Source organism: Myodes glareolus, chromosome 7 (genome assembly GCF_982192425.1).
Source record: "Myodes glareolus chromosome 7, mMyoGla1.1, whole genome shotgun sequence".
Taxonomy (NCBI): domain Eukaryota; kingdom Metazoa; phylum Chordata; class Mammalia; order Rodentia; family Cricetidae; genus Myodes; species Myodes glareolus.
In genome coordinates this window covers 19,642,454-19,653,840 of record NC_142032.1, presented here as the reverse complement: position 1 = coordinate 19,653,840, position 11,387 = coordinate 19,642,454, and the positions used below count along the sequence as shown (strand labels likewise).

At 39.9% G+C, this 11,387-nt stretch overlaps 1 protein-coding gene across 5 annotated transcripts in view; it reads left to right on the top strand.

Annotated features, from left to right (window-relative positions):
* Window positions 1–4: 4 nt before the first annotated feature.
* Window positions 5–11,387, top strand: part of R3hcc1l (R3H domain and coiled-coil containing 1 like) — an 80,439-nt gene continuing 69,056 nt past the window's right edge. For 2 of the 5 annotated variants that reach the window (XR_007235534.3, XM_048452913.3), the window contains exon 1: window positions 5–142. The gene's annotated coding sequence lies outside the window, so the exon portion shown is untranslated. Of the gene's footprint in view, window positions 143–185; window positions 440–11,387 lie in introns of those variants that run through there. The other 3 variants (XM_087907882.1, XM_048452916.3, XM_048452915.3) reach the window with 3 other exon arrangements.

Genomic DNA, 11,387 nt, shown 5'->3' with positions numbered 1-11,387 from the left:
ACGCGACCGGGCCTCGCAAAGACTACAACTCCCAGGAGGCCCAGCGGCGTGGGCGGAGTCAAGGCTTGGCGCGCACCCCAGCGGCGAGCGGAAGAGCCGGCGCTTCATGGTGGCGACGGAAGCGGAGAGCGACAGCGTCCCGGTAACCACGAACCCCTGGCCCCGATTCTTTCCCACCATGAGCTGGGGCTGGTTGCCCTACTTCTCCCCTCCCTCCCCCGACAGGACCCTCTGTTTTCTTTTCTCACGTGACTCGCGGGGCAGGCCCCCGCCTGGGGCGGGGGTTATTGAGAGCTCCCGCCCTTCGACCCCTAAGGGCCCCCGGACCCGACGGCCTCTTTCGGGTGCCTTCTGTCTTCTCAGGGGTCGCGTCCCTGCCTGCCTTGAGTCTCTGCCTAATGCTTCTCGAAGGGATCATCTCCCTCCGGTGTGTCAACAGGTAGCGGGGGCTTTGGGGACCCGCTTTGGGCTGCGGGGCTCTGGGTCACCGTGGTTGCTCTGGAATGACCTCTGGATCGCGGGCCCCCGGGCAGTTCTGGGTGGTGGCACTTGTGCCTCACGTCTGCTCCGCTGCCCGGAACCCCGGGCTATGGACTGGCAGTGAGCAGTTTAAAGTAGAGTGTGTACTTCCTGCTCTTCTTGGGCGGTCTGCGGAAAACTTCCAAATCCCTTTATCGAAAGTTTCCGCCGAACTTTTGTCTCCGTGTCTGAGTTGTGAGGGAAGAAGCACAGGGTTTAGTGTTTGGCTCCTCAGAGTATGATGAGTCGGCCCCTTGCTGGGCAGTGATCTTTTGTAGACCTATTACCACCACCTCGGTTTCCCTGTCTTAGAAAAAGGGGGGGTGGGTGCAACCATCTCGGTACTCTGCCTTTCAGTGTTCTGGGTTTCAGCAGAAACGTACTGTGAAACGTTCGGACTGTAAAACATGTTAAAATCAAGCTTTAATATTCTCCCTTCTGCGGTCCAGGCCAGTTGCATTTTACAATCACGTTCATATCTTTATGAAGACTGGAGTTAATATATGCTCTTTTTAGAAACTGATATGAACCATACAGATGTTATGCTAGGTTTCTCCGGGAGAGGTGACGCGGGGCCCCGATCACCTGTGGAGTCAGGGCCTGCCAGAATGTGGACTGTCCTCCACAACTACCCAGCTGCCTTGCTCGCTCTGTGAGCACTGCACCTAAGGAGCCCCTAAGACTGAGCTCCCCAAGCCTGATGCTGAATTTGTTCCCAGAGTCTAGCCATTGTGGCGCCCCCCTGCTTTTCAGGTCCTACTCAATGTAGCAGCTGCTTTAGCTGTTTGGTGTGTACTGGCTAGGAGTCTTTGCTCACAGGGTTCAGAGTATAAATAGCTAATACTGCAGTCTGTTTTCTGACTGTCAAGATGGGAGATTCTGAATGGCTGCTTATTGTTGTGTCTGCGAACCCCCCCCCCCCCAACTTGTAGAGAAGTTCGAGGGTTTGCTAACAATTTTTTAAAATGATGTGGGATATGGTAATTTTTCGATTTGTTTGTTTGGAATTGTTGATTGAAAAAATTTTAAGTATGGTTTAGAAAAAACAAGGACAGAAGGAAAGTGTATTAGGTCAGTGTATAAACTTGAACAAATTTGAATTCAAATCCTGGTGTTGGGGCTTATGTTGGGCAACCTAATTGACTTCTCTAAGCCCGTTTATTAAGATGGAATTAACAACATTAAACCTCATAAGATGTTTGTTAAGATTATGTAAATTGCGACTTTGAAGACATTAGTGATGGTAAGGGCATGTAAATTAATTTTTGTCACTCTTACTGATGAGTGATGACAAGAGGTGATGTTAATTTTAGGTATTTTCCTGAGATACCATTTGTTTGTTTGTTAAAACAAGGATATTTTTCTGTACTCTACAGACTTTAAAAACTCTGATAAAACTGGCCATGGTGTCAACACACCTATAATCTCATCATTTTTAACATCAAGACAGGAAAATCACAAATTCGATGCCAGTTTGCCATTTTAGAGAAATTCTTTCTCAAACACCACTACCGCCACCACCAAAAAACTGTAAGTACAAGTTCTTAGCCAGGTGGTGGTGGCACATGCCTTTAATCCAGGCAGTCATGGCACACGCCTTTTAATCCCAGGCGGTGGTGGCACATGCCTTTAAACTCAGGAGGCAGAGTCAGGTGGATCTCTGGGTTCAGGCCTGCCTACAAAGTGTTCCAGGACAGCCAGAGCTATTACACAGAGATACCTTATCTTGAAAAATCAAACCAAATAAACCAAAAAAAGTTACCAAAATTTCAGATCTTTTTCTCTTAACAATTTCATTTTTATTAAGCATTCCAAGGGTTGATGTGTATAATTGATTGATAAGAGTGTGTAAGACTCTGGGTTCTCTCCCTAGTGCCAGTAATAGCAATAGCTACCAACAGCAAAAGCCTTTAATCCCAGCAGGCAGATTGATCTCTGAGGTTTTTTGCTAGCCCAGTCTGTGTAGTGAGTTCTAAGCTAGTAAGGGTGATACAGTGAGAGCCTGTCTTTATGTATGTATGTATGTATATATGTAAAAAAGATGGTTCTTTTTTACTATTTGGGTTTCCTACAGTGCTGTTGTGAAATGGTTGTTGAGTCTGTGCTTTAGTTAATATTTTTCTAGAGATTTCAAATTTTTGTACCTTGTTAGTTGAAATTGAACTGGTACTTTATTTATGGCCTGTACTAAATGTATTTCACTGTGCAGTGCAGCTTGTAGCAGGACAATTGCCTATAACTCAGATTATTGACAAGAATAGGCTTTTATAGAGCAATTTTTGTGTCTGTGTTTACATGTTTACTCCCCCAACCCCCCGCACATATACATAGACATACAATTTTTAAGCTAGGCTGTTATAAAATTTTAGCCTGAGATGGACGTGTTGGTGTATGCCTTTAATTCTAGTACTTGGGAGTCAGAGGCAGGATGATCTCTGTGAATTCAAGGTCAGCATGGTCTACATAACAGTTCCAGGTCAGCCAGAGCTACCTGGTGAGACTCTGTTTGAAATAAACAAAAACTAAACAAAATTTAGCTTAAAGTAGTGTAAGAAACTTGGTGGCCCTCATTTTTTTTTTTTTTAAATAATGTCCAACATCCTTTGCTGATGTCCTGGCTGTGTATGTGTCTTTAAGGAGTAAGTTTAGCAAAGCCAAGGAGGACAGCCTTACAGACAAATGATCTGTTGATTAGGGCAAAATCTTAGACAGGGTTTCTCTGTGTAACAGCCTTAGCTGTCCTAGAACTCACTTTGTAGACCAGACTGGCCTTGAACTCACAGAGATCCCTACCTTGTCTCTGTCCCCGCCCCCGCCCCAGCTGGGATCAAAGATGTGCATCACTATGCCTGGCTTTCTCAGAGCAAAATCTTATGTGTTGCAAGAAGGGGCTACTTGTTTGTTCCAGGCACCCAACTAGCTTACACCCAAAATAATCACACGGAAACTGTATTAATTAAAACACTGCTTGGCCATTAGCTCTAGCCTCCTATTGACTAACTCTCACACTCAATGGATTAATGATTTAACCCATTTCTATTAATCTGTGTTCACCACGAGGTCGAGGTCGTGGCTTACTTGGAAAGATTCAACTTGTCTGACCTGGTGTCTCCATGGCGGCTCTCTCACTCTGCTTTCTTCCTCCCAGAATTCAGTTCTGTTTTCTCCGCCTACCTAAGTTCTGCCATATCACGCCAAGCAGTTTCTTTATTCATTAACCAATGAAAGCAACACACAAACAGAAGGACCTCCTACACCGCTTATGGGTTAAGAAATGAAATATTCAGGGTGATGGTGGTGCATACTTTAATCCCAGCACCCAAGGCTGGGATTCAAAGCAAGTTCCAGGACAGCCAGGGATACTCAGAGAAACCCTGGCTTGAAAAGACAAAACAAACAAAGAATTGAAATACTATTTTTATTTTCTTCAGGTGACTCATTGACTGCCAGATAGCCACACAGTTAGAACTTTAAAAAATATTTCCTTTATTCCTTTTTTATATCTTCACCTTTTATATATCCTTTTATGATCTTCATCAAAAGACCAAGAAGCAAGTATTCTCTTTTATGTTGTGCCCTCTGCTTTTTAAATTCATTCTTACCTTTAGTTATGCTTCAGCATGATTTTTTGAACAATAGTGTATATATTATATACACATATAGCTATAACTGTAGAAAGTTATGTATATTAAAATCACCTTGTGCATATTGTGTTGTCGCCTTTGTTTCAAACGCTTGGCTTTTGACTCATTTTACTTTAAAAGAACTTCGGAAGGTAGATTTCGTGCTTAACTGTATACATAGTGAATGCTCAGTTAGTGATGATTGTTGAATAGGAACATTTTACTGATTGTCTTATGCGCTATAGCACACTTAGGCGAGGCTGTACTGTACTGTGGAAATCCCTAAGCTTTGGAGTCAGAGTTCGGAATCCAGTCTCTGCTGGGTGTAGCCTTAGTTCCTACTTTTGAATTCACTTCACACCATCAGTAAAGCAGGGTTATTAGCCTGCATGGCTGAAAGAGACATATTTAAGCTAGGCGTATACTAGTCAAGTTTAGTAGAAAAAGGAGTTGCTCATATTAATATTTTTAATTTTTATTATTTTATGATAGTTAAATAGGTTTCAACTATATTAATCATTCTCTTAATGTTTCACACGATCAGTGTGTTTCTTTGTTACCCCAGATTGACTGTGACCATGGAGCCTGAAACATTGCAAAGCTAATTGGCCCTCATGGAGTTTGAATCTGTGACCTGTTCTCATTAAATTCATGCACTAAGTATTCACAGATATCTAACATATTTTTTAATTTGGTATTCATGTAACTCATTAGATATAAGTAAATGAAATAGTGCCAAGAGTAAAAGTATAGATTTTTAATTAAAAATTTATGAAGCTAGCCCTCATATAATATATAAAACTGGCAACCTATAGGATTAGCCACTTACCTGAGCCATAATTTAAACATTTCTTTTCATTGTTGAGTTATATTTATGGTAGGTTTCCTGCCCATAGAAGGGAAGAGTAGACTATGCATGTATTGAAAGAGGACCCAACTTCTGTGCTGCTCACCAGAGAAGGTGCTCTTAGCGTGCAGGGAAAACGTGAATGAGCCCAGCAGGATGGATGAGGCTTGGGTAACTCCTAAGAGCTTATTGAATTACAGAGAAATTTAGTTGTCAGAGCATTAGATAGGAGAAAAGTTATAGGGTGTTGTTCAGTGGCAGCAAGCCTGCATTTGGAGTGTGTTTTCTGCTCTGAATAAGCCATACACCATTTTTTCCTAGTCTATGGTGTGTGCTTTTTTCACTATATCATGTTAGCTTTCTGTGTAGTTGACCATTTTTCAAATTCACTACACTTTATTAATATTTGTTGCCTTTCTCTTGCATCTCTCTCTTTTTATGCCAAGCATGGCCAATTTAGGACTGGGGATAAAAACATACATAAAGAAGCAGTATTCAGGGGAGAAAAGAAAAGAAGTATTATTGGAGTCAGCAAGTTCTGTTGTATAGTATGAGGTTTTCAAGCAAGTAGATTAGCAGTATGTGATGATAGGAATTTCTGGATTGATCAAGTGCTGACCACTCATGGCCTAACATTAAACTTGATGCAGAATTGAAAATATGGGCGAAAGGTGTGTAGTATTCATTAATTACAAATTTGTTTCTTCTTCTCCTCCTCCCCCTCCTCCTCCTCTTCTTTTTTCAAGACAAGGTTTCTCTGTAGCTTTTGAAACTTTTCCTGAAACTCACTCTGTAGACCAGACTGGCCTTGAACTCATAGAGATCCTCCTGCCTCTGCCTTCTGAGTGCTGGGATTAAAGGCATGCGCCACCACTGCCCGGCTACAAATTTGCTTCTTAAGAAGTAATCTGAATGTGTGTTAATATTAGTTTACTGTTAGACTGTTTAGAATTCTTTGCTGCGGAATCTCACAAGAGAATTAAAGAAAGAAGGGAAGTAGTTTGATTTAAATCTGGTCAGCTTTATACCAGTAGTCTATTTCTGTTTTCATAACTGTAAAATGGACATAATACTATTAATTTTGCTTTAAAAATGAAAGGAAAAAGTAAAAAAAAAGGGTATTTTGGGATAGAGTTAATAACTACAGGGAAGAGGAAAGATTCTGACAAAGATATGGTCTTATAACACAGTAGTCAGGGTGAGGGGCCATCAGAAGAGTCAGACACATCAGGCAAGACACTTGCCACAGCCTCTTAAGAAGTGGGTAATCAGAAATGCCGAGAGAAGGGCAACTCTAGATGGTCATGTGAGGGCCGAAGTGGTAGGTGAGAGAGAAGAGCTCTCAGGTATGAGCTTACTGAGTCTGTTCGTGTTTTATACTTGAGAGCTCCCATTTGTATTTCCCCAGGAAAGGAAGGAGAAGCAGGAAAGTCAAGTCACATGCTCCTACAGTTATTATATCACCATTTCCCTTATATAGTAAGTATACTTTATGTATTCAGCGCAGAACCACCAAATGTTTGTATTATAGTCATCTTAAGTACTTATTTGGCTTTTTATAGTATAGTTTAAACACATTTTAGAAAATTGAATAATTTATTTTTAAAATATTTTTACCAAAATTACTAATGCATATTTATTGTAGAAAAATTAGTACAGAAAACTCTAGAAGATAAAGACAAAGCATTCATAATCCCAAGATCTAAACAACATATAACAGGTACATATTGTTCATGTGGGTTTTCCCTCCTAGTATTTCCTTTTCTAGGCAAAAAAATTTCTCAGTTTAGTTCTTTGTTTGTAAGTCCAAAGTTATACTATAAATTAACCATTGGTGGCAGTTATCTTTATGTACCTATTTTAACACTTTCATAAACTGTTTATATGCCTATTTTATTGCTAGATAACAGGCCATATATTATTATCCATCTCTGTCTCAGGCATACATAGTGTTTCGTGTACAGTAGGCCTTAGAGTACATTTGAAATGATTTGTTAGGTCATCTGAATAGAGATTGCCTTGTTTAAGCAGGTTTTCCCAGTTGTACATTGGTGTTTTGGACATCCTTAAAATTGGGAAAAGCTTGATTTGGGGGAGTGTATTTAATATGAAGCCACTGAACAGGTAAAGTCCTCCCCCCGCAGTTAGTTGGTATAGAAAAATACCAACTATTTTTTTTCGTGGTAAGCAAATACTCTACTACTGAGTTACATATCTGGCCTGTTTTCTGCTTTTATTTATTCTCTCTCTCCTTCCCTCCCTCTCCCTTTTATCTTTCCTTTCACAAGTGCATGAGTGTGTGCATGCGTGTTATGTGTGCTCACATCCATGCTGTGCACTTGGAAGTCCAGAGGAGTAGGTCATGTATCTTGCTTCATCGCATTTCACCTTATTCCTTGGAGATAGGACTTCTGACTAAACCTAAAACTTGTCATTTTTCATCTAGCTGGCAGGTCAGCAACAAGCTGATATTGGGGTTACAGTGTAGGGCCACACTCAGCCTTTTTACGTGGCTGTTGGGGGTCTGAACTCAGGTCATGCTTATGTAGCAAGTAGTCTTACCTACTGAGCCATCTCTGCAGCCCAACCCCCTTTTAAGGAGGCAGAAGTGCAGTCACATAGGACGCCACAATTGCACCAGATAGCCTGAAACCTACCAGGCTACCTCCAGATTCAGTTTCCATCCTGCTTCCGCCTTCCAAATTGCTAAGATTAGCATGGACTACTACACTGGCCAGTATTTCTCTTTTCAACTTAAGTTGATCAGTTTCTGTTCTTGGTCTTTGAGCCCCATCATATTAAAACAAGTCTTATTTTTTAAGTGATAAGGTATGTGTTTACTATAGATAATTTGGCCAGTCAGAAAATAAAACCAATCCCATTATCTAACTTTTCAGTGCAGCCAGCTTTTAAGTCCATGATTTTCTATTCATGGTTCCTAATTTTTTTTTTTTTTTTTGAGGCAGGATCTCACTGTTTTACCCTGACTGTCCTAGAGCTCCCTCTGTAAACCAGGCTGACTTCCAGCTGCCTCTGCCTTCCAAGTGCTGACATTAAAGGCATGTGCTGCCACTACCCGGCTCCATAGTTCCTAAATTTGAACCTTTCTTAAAAGAAAAAGTTTTGTTGTTTTGGGTATTGTATGTTTGTGGTCATTCAATGCCAGCAGAGTTTAGACTAGTCTGATGCAGTTATTTGTCATTAGTAGTGCTTATTTTTTTAAAAAAATTTTTGTGATGCTGGGCCTTGTGCAAGTATTCTACCACTTAAACTATATCTTCAGCCCTTAATGTGTTCAATTATGAATTACCCAAACCGTAATTGAATGTGATCCCATAGATGACTGAATTCTGTTGAGAGTCAGTAGTGTTTGAGAAAAGTTGTTTTGGAGGTTTTGTATGTAAGATAACCCTATGGATTGACTGGAGAGTGTTTCAATAGCAGTGCTGGTAATGTAGACATAGAAAGGAAGTGTCGGGGACGAGCAGTAAGGTAATGGAGCTAGAGGAGCTGGAAGAGTCAGAGTACAAATTCGAGTGTGATCTATCCAGTATACTGTGTCATTGATAATGGTCTGGGAGAAAGATAATGATTTCAGTTTCTAATTTGTTAAATTTTAAGTATATAATTTATGTGGTAGTTTTAAATATTCGTTAATTTTAATGGGTACTTCTTCATAATCTGTTTTTGAGGCCATGAAGTTATCCTAGCAAGTAAATATTCTTGGCAATGGTGTTTTGGAACTGACTTTAGGGTAATAGAGCCATACAAGAAAACCAGTCTTATCACGTGATGTTTGTATCCTTTGACTCTAAAGGAGTGTTAGTTTTGCCTGACCTTACTTACCTCCTTTTTTTTTTTTTTTAAAAAAAAGTAAAGTTTGGTAGTTTCTAGAAATTAATCTGCAGTCATGAGGTGTACTACTGGAGAAGGTTTCTGAGTAATTACTGTGACTGTTAAAAAGATTGAAAGAGGTTCTAGGGCTGGGTAAGCACCTTGGATCCAGGAACTCCGAGTGTGCCTTGATTAAGAGAGTGGATTCAGGAGACATAGGTTTGAATGATCTTTTGTGATTACTATGTATCCTAAATGAGTTATTTGTTGGGTTGCAGCTTCCTCCATTTTTAAAAGAGAGCTGCTACTAAAGCTCCCAACTTGATGAGATTGTGTTAGGGATTAGCTCTTAGATTTAGAGCATTACCTGGCAAATATTAAGAGCTCAGTAAATATTAGCTCTAGATTACCACCTCTCGGATAACTGCTACTGCCATCACTTTATCATTTTATTTTAAAAATCAGTTACGTTCTTGTTTAACTGTGTACTAGTGGAATGGTAAGCTGCTGGAGATAAATTTGGAGCTCAACCGATCAGACAGATTCTTAAAGGAATGTTGTAGAGCTTCGTGAGGGGAGCAGAAAAGACTGAAGTAATATTGGGAAAATATAGTAGAGAATTGGGTCGGGCAGGAAAAGAAACAGCAAAGACACTGATGGAAGGTGTTGAGCGAAAGAAAACTTCTATATGATTGATTATCCATATACAAGTTATCTTAATTAGGATTGAATTTGGTTGCAGTCAAGTAAGAGAGACATAAACATGGTAGCAGTTTCTTTCTCTTGATGTGAAGAATCCCAGAACTTCATGCTGTGGTGTTGTGTTGTTCCACTGTGTATAGGTTCTGTTCTTCCACGCTGTCACTTTAGTGGTCAAGATTAGTTCCCAGCACAGAGGTGGAAGGGTAACCATAAAAATCAAAGTCACTCTAGTCATAGAGCTCCACAGCTCTAGCTATTTCATCCACATCCGCCCAGCCAAAGGAGAAAGGAAGGGAGTCAGTCTGTCTCCCTGAAAGATACTTCTGGAGTTATATACACCACTTTTGCTTATATGCCTTTGATAAAACTGGCTCACATACCATAACTTGATGCTGGTAAGGTTGGGAACGGTCGACTTTGCTTTGAATCTTCAGTGTCTGTGAATGAAGATACAGTGAGAATATCTAAAACTTGCTCTAACCAAGTTGCACCAACAGTCCAAGCTGAGCATCTTTAGAATGAAAATCCTGAGTGTGAAATCCAGAATGGCCTGCAGTGTTCTGGTTCCCAGAGTAAGGGGTGCTCAACCAGTATGTTGTTTTAGAGTTTGATCCTTTTTTGGACCTGGATATATGTGTGTACCTATATGTTTTCAGCTAACATTAGTGTTCACTACAGTTACTTTATTTGGCAGTTGGCATAAAAGTGATGGCAAATAAGCCTCCCATACCATTCTTTTGTTGTGCTAAGCTGTAGTTTTATATAGTCTTCCACCACTCTCCAATTTAGTTGGTTTTTGGCCAATGGTTTTAATCCATCTCTGTCTTTTTATATTACTTCTCTCTCACTGCTGTTAATCGTACTTCCCAAAATAGATAAATGAGCAAATTTAATTAAATGTGTTATTTGCACTGCCTCCTGATCATTAATGAATTTGTAAGTAAGGTCAGACCTACAGCCCTCCTGGTGTTACAATTACTAAATCTTGTCTTGTCTACTCTAATGGTAATTATTTGCTTTAAGTTATTTAATTTTTTTAAGACTTTCATATTTTATATGTTTATGCTTTGTCAATATTAGAAATATAAAGACCTAACAAAAAGAGTCTATTTTCAAAGACTTTTTTTTGTTTTCTTCAATTGAAATTTTATTTATACATTTTTGAATGATGGATAATTTATTTAAAAAAATGTTAATTTTATCAAAGTATATGTCAGTGTTTGTGTTTTGTTTCTTTGAATTAATTTTCCAAATTTTACTTTATATTTAATCAATAGGAATACAGTTTGTAGACATAATTTAAAGAATCAAATAGGGGAGCTGAGAGATGACTTAGTGGTTAAGAGCGCTTGCTTTTCTTCCAAGATGCATACTTAGGTTCTTAGCTCCCACATCAGGTGGCTTACAGTTTCTCATAGCTCCAGTTTTGCTATTAAACAGTCATCTCCAGTGGTGTTCTCTCTTAGCCTCCCAGTGTAGTTACATTTTGACATTGTAGTGGCATTTCAATTGTATTTTAATCAATAAAGACTGCCTGAAGATCTGAGAGTAAAACAGTCTCACTGGTCAGCCTTATAGACCAGTTTAATCCCAGTAACCACAATGGCACACACCTTTAATCCCAGTGGTACACGCCTTTAATCCCAGCACTAGAGAGGAATGTAAGATCGGGGGAGACAGCTCTCAGACACAAGTCTCGTTCTGAGGTTCTGGGAGGCAGGATCACTGTTTCAGACTGAGGTCGAGGTAAGAACCAGTAGCTGTTTTGCTTTTCGGATCTTCAGGTTGAACCCCAATTTTTGACCCTGAGTTTTTATTAATCATGCTTCATTTGGCTACATTAAATAGTTTTGCATTTGCAT